This window comes from Diadema antillarum, unplaced genomic scaffold (genome assembly GCF_040938485.1).
Source record: "Diadema antillarum isolate AM-2024a unplaced genomic scaffold, OU_Dant_1.0 seq00001849_RagTag, whole genome shotgun sequence".
In the NCBI taxonomy this organism is placed as follows: domain Eukaryota; kingdom Metazoa; phylum Echinodermata; class Echinoidea; order Diadematoida; family Diadematidae; genus Diadema; species Diadema antillarum.
The window spans coordinates 541,510-555,275 of NW_027272521.1; positions in this window are offsets into that span (position 1 = coordinate 541,510).

Below are 13,766 nucleotides of genomic sequence, written 5' to 3' on the forward strand. Positions count from 1 at the left end.
GTCACGTTCTATACCTGCCTACATAAGTTTATACGGCAGTTGTGTATACTAAATGCGCTATCATACAAAACAAAGGGAAAACGCCTGGTGCTCGTGTGTGGTGTGTGTGTGTCGTTGTCGTTGTTACAGGCGTGATAGGCGTGATATTCTTAGCAAGAAGATTTCAACAAGGACGAAGTCGAACGATCGAAAGCTTGATGTATCATGAAACCAAGTCACCATCAGCTGGAAAAAAAGACCCCAATAATGAAACAAACCCTCATTTTTATCAAATGGGGGAGACCGGGTCCAGCTGTTACAAACACAATTAACTTAGGTCCAATGAACAAACACATTTCGCACTTCATTTTTTCTCTTTTAAAAACAATAAATGAACCTAATCATTTATCAATTTATCAATAAACTATAACGTATACCGGTAACCGCTCAGACATAGAGTTTCTCTTTCTTTGTTTAGGAAACATCTTAATGACAGTTGTGTGTTTGAGACTTCGGTTTTACCATTTGTTTTTATTCTAATTGCACGTGTTACCATTGATCCAGGAATACTTACATACGAAGTGTGAGAGATGCTGATTTAGAGAAGGGCAATTATTGAGCACTTAAATATATATGTTAGGCCCATCATAATAGTTATCGTATTCGTTTCAGCTGCATTGTCCAGTTAATAGCCATCGACGGGAGCGATTTGTGAGTGAGTGTCCCATCAGTCCTTTTAAAATGGAGTAAACGAAGCATTAGCACCGAGATCGCCGTGACTATTTTTTTTTGGGGGGGGGGAGGGGCAGTTTAAAAATTGATACGGTATCCACGGCAATGAGGTCCGTCCCATTTTGTCCGCGGTGGCTTGAAACCGGACAGCCGTGGCTGCCAGGAACATGGTGCAAACGCAGCATCTAGGCAGGCAGACGCCGTGAAAAGGCGTCTGGCAAACGTGGCAGTCGTGGACAAGGAGACATGGTGCAAATCGAAATTTCAATTGAAATTATGGTGTTGGTCTTGTCCGCAAAACAACAGTCACATGGAGCAAAATGTGGAGTTCCACTTTGAGAGATTTTTTTTTGAGGAAAAAAAAATACTAACACTTTGATGTACTTTACCAATAACAAAGATACACGTACTGATGTCATCACACAGATAAACTTCTTGGCAACTTCACGCGCTCATGAAGTTCTAATGAGGTGCGTCTGGTACCTAGCAGCTCGGATGTGAATGTAAAATTCAACACCAAAACATGGTTGACATAACGACACCCAAATAAACATGATAAAAGCAAAACAAATCAAAGTGAAACAAAGAAAATGTTTTAGCTTTAGATTTTCGCTAGTGACGCCGGCTGCATTTTCGCCTCGCTTCGAGTTTTGTGACTAGTGAAGAAAGAAAGCTGAAGTCGAAAACGAGACAAAAGGGAAAAAAATGACCTATTCTATGGCAGGCATTATGTCACATAAAATCACTTTTCTTAACTGGAAACTTGGCCTCCTGTGGGAAAGGATACTTCCGATGGAAAATTTTGTTCATGTAGATGGAACAGAATGAGAGAATCATAGGAAATGTGCTGGACGGTGCTCTATCAGTAAAGCTCATTCTATATCTTGACTATTTCTTTTTCAAGTTTTTCTACAATGAAAACATTTCGGCAATGTGAAAGGAAATATGTGATATCAAATTCAATAAATCCTGATGGTATTCAAAAGAGTGTTGCCACAAACTAAAATTTTCGCAAAGATTAAAAAACGGATTCACACACGACACCTGCAGGAACAGCTCTAAAAGACATTCTGGCTATCGACAGAGGATTGAGTGCATGAAATCATTCATAACTGTCTGTCACATACATCAAAATGTTAAAACTTGTTATTATTAGACGAATTAGTCAATCTCGGCTGATCCATTGCTTTGAGACCAGAAGCACTAGAATACAACAAGGCGATAGCTGTAGGTAGGACAGAGCAACGAGAGAGAGAGAGAGAGAGAGAGAGAGAGAGAGAGAGGGAGACAAAGGCCACAAGAAATTCAAACAGTGACATGGAAATGTTGTTATGACAACACACTGTATGTGACCGACACAGAATTGGTTTGTGAATCATCCTCTGGTGTAGAAGTATAGTATGGAAGCTGCTATGACAAACTCATGTCGCACTCACAATATCACACCTCTGTCAATACTGCTATTATAGCAACTGCTGATTTGTGTCTACGTGGTTATTATTCTCCTCTGATTGTACTTGAGAAGAAAATCTTGTATACCCCGAATACTAACGGTCTTTTTTGATAGTTTGGTCTTTAGTTGTTACAGCCGAGCTCCTCATCCTGTTCTTCACGCTAGGCTTCTATTGGGACCTATACACTGAACAATTTTGCTTTTATGCAGGTTCCATCGTATTTCTCTATTGTATTCTTTTACTTTGATTAAAACTGACACATCGACCACTATGTTCAACGTTTGTATTTTTTCTTTTAAATTCAAGTTGGACATTATGTTTAATCATATTTTGTTGTACTTTCTGTAGGCCCTATGTTTCGAGAAATACGAAAATTAAATTGGCATTAAACTTGAAATGGAGAGCAGATTTAGATCTCAAGATAAAAACGTGATTAATAATAGAAACAAAAATGAAGGAATTGTAGAAAATACAATAAAATCTCCAGGAAAAGGTAGAAAGAATTATGAAGAAAGAAAGAAATACATAGACTCTCCCTTTCTAATTACCAATGGCAAACACTTTGTCATACAAAACGACGGACAGAGTAATGTGTTTTATCATCGCATTCCCTTATTCCTCATACTGATGTCGCAAACTGCCCTGAATGTCCAGGATTTACTAGCCCTTTTAACTGGATCCAAAATCTGAATTTGCAGTTTATGTTGTTGGTCTCCTTCGCAAAACTGCAGTCATGATAACCAAAATGCAGAATTCAAGTATTCTATACATACTAGTCTACTTCTGATTCGTATGAAACCATGGCAGTCTCCCTCTCCCCTCGAAAAAAAAACAAATCTACTTTTTCAACAAAATTACACTTCCAATCATTCAGCGAAGGAACTTTAAACCTTATGAACTTCACGCTCTTTTGATTGTGATTGTATTCGATTTTGAATTGATGTACCTATAAACATCAAAGTATGGTTGTCGTAAGTCATGGGCATAAACAGTGAAAAGTAATCACAAAGGTCCTATCTTTTGGCAGGGAGCTTACGGCATATGAAGTATTCATGTAAATGTGTCTTGCAACAAATGTTCCTGTCAATGTAAATTTAAAACGCTAGTGGGGCTTTCGGTCAAAAATCCGTGTCTCATATCATTCCAAAAAATGATATCACATCCGTCACCGCCGAAAGTTGGAAACTTGGTCTGTGGTACGAAAGGGTGCATCCTTATACCACGTAAGCTCTCAAAATGATTAACCAGTGTAATGCAATAACTTGGCGCCGATCTCTCAGTTAAATCATATCTTTCATGCAATGAAAAACCTCGAAAATGTCAAAAGGAACTACTTTTTGCTGTCAAAGTTAGTAAAATATAGACATTGCATATGCATCCAGAAGAGTCGGAACTAGCTGAAATTAGTATGAATTTCCCAGTTGTTGATCCAAGCTTTTATTATCATTGTTTAATTTTTGTCAAATTTATTCTCTAACAAAGTTATATTATACCATTGCTATTCAAGGAGGAACGAAAGTGTTCAACAAAAAGTTGCAGCTAATCATAGAATATTATTTTGTGTGACGAATACATCAATTTCGAGCAACGGCTCTATGTGCGTGTGAGATGGTGTATGTCGTAAAGAGTGTTGTAATAATCAATAATAGCGGTCACCTGCCTTTCATACTACAGTCTCAAACACCTTTAATCTGAATTCTTTCTTGATTTCAGTCTCTAACCTTAACACAGATTTCAATTTCCATAATTATATGCTGGCCAAAATTACATCCACCTTGAGAGAAAAACAGGATAGCACGCTTAACAACGAGCACGTTGAGTAAATAGTTAAACTTTCATTTTGGCTCAATGCTGTATAGGCACCAGAAAGAAAAAAACATACTTATTACGTACTTTACCAAAAAGGTTACACTTAATGACAGTCACAGTGAGAGAATGTTTCACTCTATCAAAATCACGCACTCATAAAGTTCTCATGATAAGTTTTTGCTACTATCACATTGGCTATGAATACAAAACGTGATTATAACGCGTATCGTGGTTGCAACGGCACGCAAACATGAGTTGACAGTAATAATGATAAAAAAACCTAACAAAGATACAAGATTTCAGGAGCATCGAAAGCATTCTAGAGCCTCGCTTTGAGTTTTGTATTCAGTAAGGGAAGAAATCGCAGATGACAGCAGTCAGTTCGAAGGTAGGTTCGCTCGCTGGAGGTATAAATTCTCCGTCACAGCTTACATGATGATAGATGATCATTTCCGTTTGACAGAATACTAGTCATGAGAAGGGAAGAGTGTTATTCTAAATCCCCCATGGTCTATTACTCTGTATATCAGAAATATCTATACTATAATGTCATGATATTATTGTCAATATGATTTATATGACAATTTAAATATCTAACTTTTAAAATGATTTCTTCCTGTTCTCCATGTGTTTCCCCGCAGTTAACCATAAAGCCATGTGCTTTGGACTTAAATTTGGTGGTATCAAAGTACCCTGACAACTCCCCCCCCCCCCCAAAAAAAAAAAAGATAAATATATTAACAAAAACTTGTTAAGGATTTGATGATTTAACATGTTAATTAGCTCAAATTCATTTTCTTTTACAAATCTTATCGTGAGTTTGAGTTTCCAGAAGTTCCGAATCCTCGCGTTGTGGATTTGTCCTCTTTTACCAAACTCAAAAGCTCCTTTGGGTAAGTTTGACAAATCGGAATAATATGTTCCTCCTGTTAGAAATGTGGCTACATGTTAGGATTAAGCTTGATTTGGTATTTATGTGTGTTCTTTGTGTGTCACGTTATGAAGGCATCGTAAAATATCAAATATTTTGTTGTATAAAACGCTTGCAAGCTTTCTTTATTCTGGAGGGAAATACAGCTGCGGTATTTTGCAAAGCCTGCTGTCCGGCTAGACTTGACATATACGTTGGTATTTTTTTTTTCAATTGCTTTCTTCTTTGTTCTCGTTAAGTCTTCCGTATAAAAAGAAAACAAAAACAAAAACAATTTTTTGATATTTTTACGATACAAGGTTATGTACATTTCCTAGCAAGAATCCTCGTTTCTGTCATTTATAAAATGAGATGAGAAATAGAATTCAGATTTAGATTTGCAAATCAATTTGAATTCCATGTAATTTAAGACACATTCCATTCTTTACCACATTTACCATAGCTTAGTGCGGCGGAAAACATCAACAACAACCAAAATTATTTGTTGTAATATTACTGCGTTTGAATTCACATAGTGTGCCTTCGAATCTCAAAAGCAGCAGTCCCGTCATGAAAGCGACAATTTTTCTGGTGATTGTCATCATCGTAGGTGAGTTTCTTCTATCCCTCCCCCAGCCCGTTTATCATACTTATTATATAGGCCCTATTGTTTTTAACTTTGAATGAACATTTTTCACTCCTCACCTCAATACACATAGGCCAGGGCATCAAATAGGAAATTCAAATTCAGTGTGTGGATTATGTTGATGTTATATTTCGATTGCGTAGAAACGCATGACCTTTCGCTAAAGCCAACAGACATCCACTAATGCTTATGCATGAAGGTCTTTGAGAGTACCGCTGCTAGAGAAAGAATTGCCACATATTATTGATTCAGGGTATGGGAGTATTTTAGGACTGACTATGTATTAATTAGAATGTGTCGAAAATTCTTTCTGGGCAATAACACATTTCCATCGATTTTTAAAATTTTGCCCTGTATTTCTTGGCTCGGCTGACCTCCCCTAATGTAACACATACACAATGCGTCATATTAAATGAAAGAAATTTATTATTCAGAGGGGTTCAGGCTCAGGTGTGAGTTTCTTCAATTTGTCCACCTTGGACTACTTAACACAACAACGTCGGAATTTTGAAGCTTGGGTATTTCACCGTGTCACTGCCGGTAACCAGGGACAGCCTGGTGTTAGTGTGTGCTTGCCCGGAAAGCAGTAGGCCTAGATGACAGGTTCGAGTCCCACTGCTTCATTGTTTATTAATTTACAGATCGGCAGTTGCGATCTTAACAAATTTGATTTGTAGATGGAGACAAATTAAAGAAACTCACACTTGAACCTTCACACAATAATTGGTCAATGATGATATTCAGATGCGGAGGCGCAGAAACTTACTAGTTTCGAAGAGCACGGCAGGGGTTTTGCAGCAAGTAGGCCTAGATTCCTCAATTCATCTCAAATATGAGGTGACACAAAAAGGCCATGGAGAATTATCACCTGTGTATTTCACTGTTTTTGTATAAACAAATGGGACACACAGTGGGCGTGCGGTATCTTGTTGCGGATTCAGCCTCATGCCAACTTCTTATCGGCGAAGACGGTAGTGGATTTGAACCCGTTGTAAAGCGCATGAATCGCCCGCCCTTTCGGGAACTCGTCTCTTGTCAGCCCAGACGGAAAAAGCCCGCAGGTATGCCCAACACAACATACGAAGAACATTGCAAAACATGAACCATACAGCATTACTCCTGATATATAGAACGAAAATGAATAAAAATAGAACATACGCATGAATAAAATATAGCAGATGTAATCAAGAACAATGTATTTTCCCCCAAAACTGTTGACATCTCACGTCTAAACATTGACAGTTTCCACCTATTTCACTTACAAGTATTGGGAAAAAGCAAGCTAATATTGTCCAATACTTTAGCCACAACGAATGCAAACTGAAATTGAAATGTTTTTGATATATATAAAAACGAAGTCAATCCGTGGCCATGGGATCTTAGTGGAAAAAACGTTCCTATTTTTCCCTCATGCAAAGTTGGCAGAAGTGTAAAATATCAGAGGAATCCACTCCTCTAAAACGACGACAACAACAACAAACAAACAAAGCGAAACAAAACAAAACAAATAAAAAACAACCGAGTACTTGCCAGGTTTAATCCTGTGTTTTATTTCCCCACCATAACTTCCACGCTGCCTTGTGTCTCCTTGTATTTCATCATGCTTACAGGAGACACAATTGTCATCTTGGGTGATGACAAAAACATTTATGTGGCAGCAGGAACGAAAGTGAACTTCACTATCTACCGCAAGCTTCCAGCGAGAGCCACAGATCTTACATATGATCGACAGAATCAAGTAATCTATTGGACAAACGATGCATTCGAAATCGTTCGGGCTGGCATTACAGACGGAGAGCCTGAATCGGTGTACACTGGTAAGTTCGAGTTTTGATAATGCAAGTAGATGCTATGTACAGGCAACTGATGCGGAACGAACGCGTATATTCCCCTCTGAGGACATAGGAATATTAAAGCAACTAGCAATAATAGCAGTTCCAGTGTGAACCAAAAATTTTCGAGCTGGAATTATCGACAGAAAGCCTGAAACGGTGTATTAGTATGGGTTCGAGTCTTGATTGATGTTAAAGGGAGCAATCAGATGCTTGTACAGGCAAAGACGGAACTAACGGCAATAGTCCCCTCTACCGATATAAGACTATATAAAGCATCAATCATTAATAGAGATGTTTAGGACATTTTATGGTGCAACCGATATCGCATCTCTGCATGTGCAAACATATTGTATGAAGATATGGCATTCTATGCAAGTCCACTTGTGAGGAAACGTCTTGATTTCCTTCGATTGGTTTGAATTTGAATTCAAAGTCATTCGAACATTTTGTTATGCAGAATATAGTGTTGAAATCGAGCTTTATCCTATAAGCCATAGAAACGCAAGAGACTAAACGTATTCATGTATTATATAGTTTTATCATTTCCATTTTTTATTTTCATATATTGAAAGAGGTCAAAGGCCAACAAAAGTGTGTCAGAATTATTTCTCTGACACAACATTCTCTTGGTAAAATCTTTATAGGCTTTTAAATAAACATAACTTATGATAGACAAAAATGAACATGCAGTCAGCTATTTCACATCAGTTTAAAAAAGTTGTCGAAATAGAGTAGTATATGAGGCCTCCATCCATTTCAAGCTTAATCGCTTACGATGGTGGTCTCCTGCATTCAATGATCTCTGTTGTTTACTGAAAAAAATACTGTATATCTTATTTTATGTTTTTGTGTATTTACATTGCTCAATGCAATCACCTATGTGTATCTATTTATGTACTGTTATCGATTTATTTCACTGCACTTGTTATTCTTTGTTTTTGTACTTTTTGAAGTTTGTGTTTAAATTGTATTTCATTGAATGCAGAAATAAAAACAAACAAACAAACAAACAAAATATTTGCAACTTGTAGGGAACCGTGGGCATTATGCAAAGTATATTCAATTGCTAAATGGTTAATGAGCAAATGGTATGATTCTATACGCCAAGAAAAAAAAAAGAGAGAAACTCATTCATTGTCTTTCTCTAATGTCAGACTCTTCTCTCTCTCCCCAGATGATAATTGCTATCGTCTTGCTCTTTCTGAGTCAAAACACGCTCTCTTCGTTGGCGTGAAAAGGAACGCTCAGCTTAGCCGGAAATCAGACATCATTGTCGTTTCTCTACAGAACTTCGTCCGTTTGAAATACTTTGTCAAGAGTACTCTCGAGATAAGAGACATTGCAGTTGACGACGTGCGAAGGTGTGTGTATGTGTGTGTGTGTGTGTGTGTGAAGAGTTTACCCATTTAAGCACTCAAATGTTACATTTATCAAGTTAAAACATTCCTAAGGGCATTATTCATACTTACATTTAAAATGAGTAAAGATTGTTTGCATGAATTATTATCAGGTTTTTGAATATAAAATACTGCCAAAGAAAGACTAAGAAAACGGAAACATGACTTATTTGTAATATGGAATTTTCATTTTCAAAGACATTTTTTATTAAAGGTAAGGTATGGAATTGATAATAATTCAGACTAAGATATGGAATAACATTATCAGGGCCAGCGGAACGTTTTTCAAAGTTGGGGGCCACCATCACCTCCCTTGGAACTATTCTCACCCCCCCCCCCCCCCGAGTCGCAGATCTTCGTCACTTTTCGGTCAGTTCAAGAAGGAGAGCTCTGATCGAACGCAGGCGGGGAATGTTGTTGGAGGGGAGTCTCCTTTTCCCTCCCTGGCAACTGTGAGGCCGTGTCACACCTTTCCGGGCAAGCCTTTGTGCGACTCGCGAAGAACAATTTTTACTATCAGGTGGTCCTCGCATATGACCCGTACATGACAGTACCTGGCACGTATCTCACCCGTAGTAACCCACAGTTGCTCACACAAGGGTACCCTCTCACACCTTTCCGTGCTAGCCCAGGCGGGCTTGTTGCGCTGCGTGTGGGGATTTTCCAGCAACCAGGACAATTTTTGCAGGAGGACAGGATTTGGGCAAGTTTCACATACGTCCTACCTGCTGGACCCGGGCTACGTACGTTCTACTTTCGTGTAACCTGCGTATCAGCTGCATGGATGGCGAGTTAGGGCTGACAACTCACGAAGGAATCCCTCGGAAGGAATGGCAGAAGTTCCATATAATAACATTATCTTGGCCGCATAAAGGGACTGTGAAGTACCTGAATTACAGCTGTGAAGTATCTGCTAATAATTTGCCTTTGAAAATTTCATCATTTAGATAAATTCCTTGCAGTAATTCTTACAATGAATATCATGAACACTGTCTGTCAAACAGAAAAAGCATGAAAACGAGGGTGTAGGAGAGGGTTATGTCTCTTCCCGCACGAGTGTGAGTTAACGCATCCTCGGGCCTGACATTCAACGATCTCGTAAAATTTTTTGGTGAAAATACTTAAAATGTTATTTCAACCCGCAAAAGGAAATAAATACTTTGAAAGTTTTTTTTTTCTTTCATGGAAGTATATATATATAGCTAAATCTCGCTCGTAAGGTCGACGTAGCTTTTGCGTTTTTAGAGTCGAAATAAAGCGATCCGAACCTCACTTAAATTGGAAAATTTAAAAATTGTCATTTCACTGTGTGCCAGGGGACCAGATAATTTTCCAATATTCAACAAATTAATGGCAAATACTTATTTGAATATCTATCGATTGGAATAATATAATAATACTAGGCCTATATGATATAGGTTTTTGACAGTCCATTAAATTTTGATAGAAACTTCATTCAATTTAGCGAGAAATCTTCGTCACTGCACATTTCGTCATTCAAAATTGCAAGATGTTCGTTTAATTTAGCATTTCGATCAATGAAATTTGCACATGTGCCTTTCGAATTCGTTAAACGGGCATTCAAGGCATTCAAATTGGCAAGTGCTCTACAGTAATTCAAATTCGCCAGCACTGGCCGAAAAAGGGTATTTCGGTTATTCAATTTCGCGTACGGGCAGTCAAATTCCAAACATGTTCATTTAAATTTTTAATTAACGTCGTGATATTTCTTTTTTTGTTGTTGTTGAAAAGGTGAGAACATTTACACGCGTATTTCTATGTGACTGTTTGTTTCATCCACACATTGTTAAGCAATAAAAGTATCACCTTTCTTTTTACCCTATATACACATGATATAACTCGAGTTTGTTGTTCTATAACACCCCATTTCTTTCATACATGACATAGGTCTACACGTATACCAATACGACAGATTAACTTCATCTTTTACTGTTATGACAGCGCAAGTTAGATATAGACGTATTTCTCAAGGAGACCGAAAAAGAATTGCCGGTGAACCCAATTTGATGCTCATAACCTTGACTTCCTATAGAACTGGCCGACACACTCGGAATAAAGCGCCCAGCGGCCAGATCTTCGGACTGGAAAACTCAATAAAGCACATTGAAGAAAAAAATGTTGCCAAAATCTCTAAAATGAATACGTAAATATGAAATGTACTAACACTTGCAAAATATAACTACGTTGATAAAACCAAATAAAGACAGAACCAAAGCATAACCATGCGTGCTAAATTTACTGCAAAAGATGTTAAATTGGATGCCCCAAAATGAATTTGAATGAACCATCGGGTGCAGCATATACATAATCACGTGACGCTTATCATTCTAAATTAAATGAACGAATAACGAAATGGTGCTTATTCTACGAATTTCAATGGAAAAGTGTTAATTAAAATAAGGCTAAAGGTAATCTGAATGCTCCAAAATGAATTTGAATGAAGAGCTCATAAAATTGAAACACCAAACATGTCATCTACGCTAAATTTTGCTAAATTGAATGCAGCAATTAGGAACTGGACTGACAAAAGTGCGAAATTGGCAGGGAAAATCTATGATGATAATAATGATAATGATAATGAAAGTAATAGTAATTATAATAATACAGTCCTGTAATAGCAATAATGACAATGATATTATGACACTCTGACAGTGCAGACCTCCGCCAAGCATGCAGCTCATTTCCACCACTGTGGCCCGTTGCATAAAACTTACCATTGAATTTCAATGGTAACTACCGTAAAAATTAGGCGTCACAGCCAATCAGCATCAAGGATTACAGAATTTACCGCTAATTTGAAGACTTACCGCTAGAAAGGAGCGGTAAGTCCAACGGTAAGGGTTTTATGCAACAGGGCCCTGGGGTGGTATTCTGAAAATCTTCCTAAGTTTCTTCCTAAGTTTCTTCCTAAGTCAGAAACTTAGGAAGTGCCTAGGAAAGACAACATTGGTATTCTGAAATTTCTTCCTAGGCACTTCTTAATGCAAATTAGGCCATCCTTATCCCCGCCCACGTCCTTTCCTAAGCAAATACGTGATCTGAAATATCATGATGATGTTCGTCCTTCGCTGATGGCGAAGACGACCACAACTTCAAGTACTCACTACATTCCGTGAGTGAAACTAGGGAAGTTGTGACTTGCGCGTGAATTGGATTAAAGTGAGGAAGAGTTGCGCAGGATCATCAGCCTCACTCTCTCGTCCTGGCCCATCTATTTCCAGCGGCAAGACTTAATCAAGAAGACTGGAGATAATTCAGGATGCAGTGGATGGCCATCAGTGTCTTACGTGTCTCACTGTGCCCTTGTTGCGCTCCACAACGCATCGCTGAATCCGCCTTTCCGCCCGTTGAACAAATCTGGTAGTTTCCTCCGCGTGGTTCGCCGGATTCAGACTTCGCATGCTTGTAGGTAGACAAGCCCTATTTCTCCGAGACCCATCGGTATCCCTCACGTGCTTACTGTTGCATGCAAACAGCTATTCGCAGGAACCCCATGTGAGAGTCGGGTGCAGCCTCTGTATAGCTAGTACACTTGTAGTTGTAGGTTGATGCCATGTATAGAGCTCCAGTCAGCGTGTGATGATGAATTGCTTGATGACGTCATAAAGACAGTACGTGGATCAATCATGACAAAGTTCCGCAAGCGTGTTACACTAAATCAGTGAGAACAAAACTGCATTGACTGTAATTGGTGACGTCACAATGAGAGTTGTTGACTGTTTGCGCGCTGGTTGTGCACTGTTTGTGCGTATTTCTAACGTATACGTAAACGTATACGCCAGTTGTTGTTGATGATGATGATGTTCGTCCTTCGCTGGCGAAGACGACCACAACTTCTAGTAACACTACATTCCGTGAGTGCGAAGATGGCTTATCAGTCCGATCCTCGCCCTAAAATGCCTGGTGCAGTGTGGACACGGAAATGCCGGAGGTACGCCAAGCTGAGAGGTCGCTCTGCTTTTCCGTCGCTGCCGTTTTTGCTCCTGCTCCTCCACACGTTTCACTTCGTAGCCTGACATACCAGAGAGCTGACCACGGATCGCCAGGCAGATCGGTCTTGTGCCTTTGTTTCCCATGTGTCCGGGTTGATGCTACAGCACTTCATGGATGCTTTTAGTGTGTCCTTCGTAATAGCGCTTCCTCTGACCTCCGTGAGAGCGCTTGCCTTCCACCAGTTCACCGTAGAGCAGTCGCTTTGGCAAACATTCGTCGGACATTCGAAGTACATGCCCCGCCCATCTGAGTTGGGAGCGCTTGAGCATCGCATGAACACTCTCCATTTGGGCTCTCTGAAGTACTTCGGTGTCTGGCACCTTGTCTTGCCATTTAACGTGTAGCAGATTTCGGAGGCATCTCATGTGGAAGGAGTTCAGCTGCCTGGCATGCCGGCTGTACACTGTCCATGTTTGGCAGGCGTACAGTAGAGAGGGCAGGACGACTGCTCGGTACACCTAAAGTTTGGTTTGAAGACTTATTCCTCTTCTCTCCCACACCCTGTCTCTGAGGCTGCCGAAGGCCGAGCATGCCCTGGCAAATCTGTAGGAGACTTCTTCGTCGATGCTGATATTGCGTGTAAGGGCGCTGCCAAGATAAACAAATTTGTCTGGACCACTTTCAACTTCTCGTCGTTGACTGTGATGGTTGGCTCTGTGTAGGGAGTTGCAGGAGCTGGCTGATGCATCACCTCAGTTTTCTTTATGCTTATCATCAGACCGAAGTCGTCACAGGCGTTGGCGAATAGGTCAATGCTTTCCTGCATGTCAGACTGGGTACTAGCATACAGGGCACAGTCATCAGCAAAGAGAAAGTCACGGGCGATATCCTCCTGAACTTTCGATTTTGTCTGCAGTCTCCGTAGATTGAAGAGCTTTCCATCAGTTCTGAATCTGAAATCGATTCCGATGTCACCCTCACGAAAAGCATCTGTCAGCATGGCTGAGAACATCATACTGAACAGGGTAGGGGCGAGGACGCAGCCTTGTT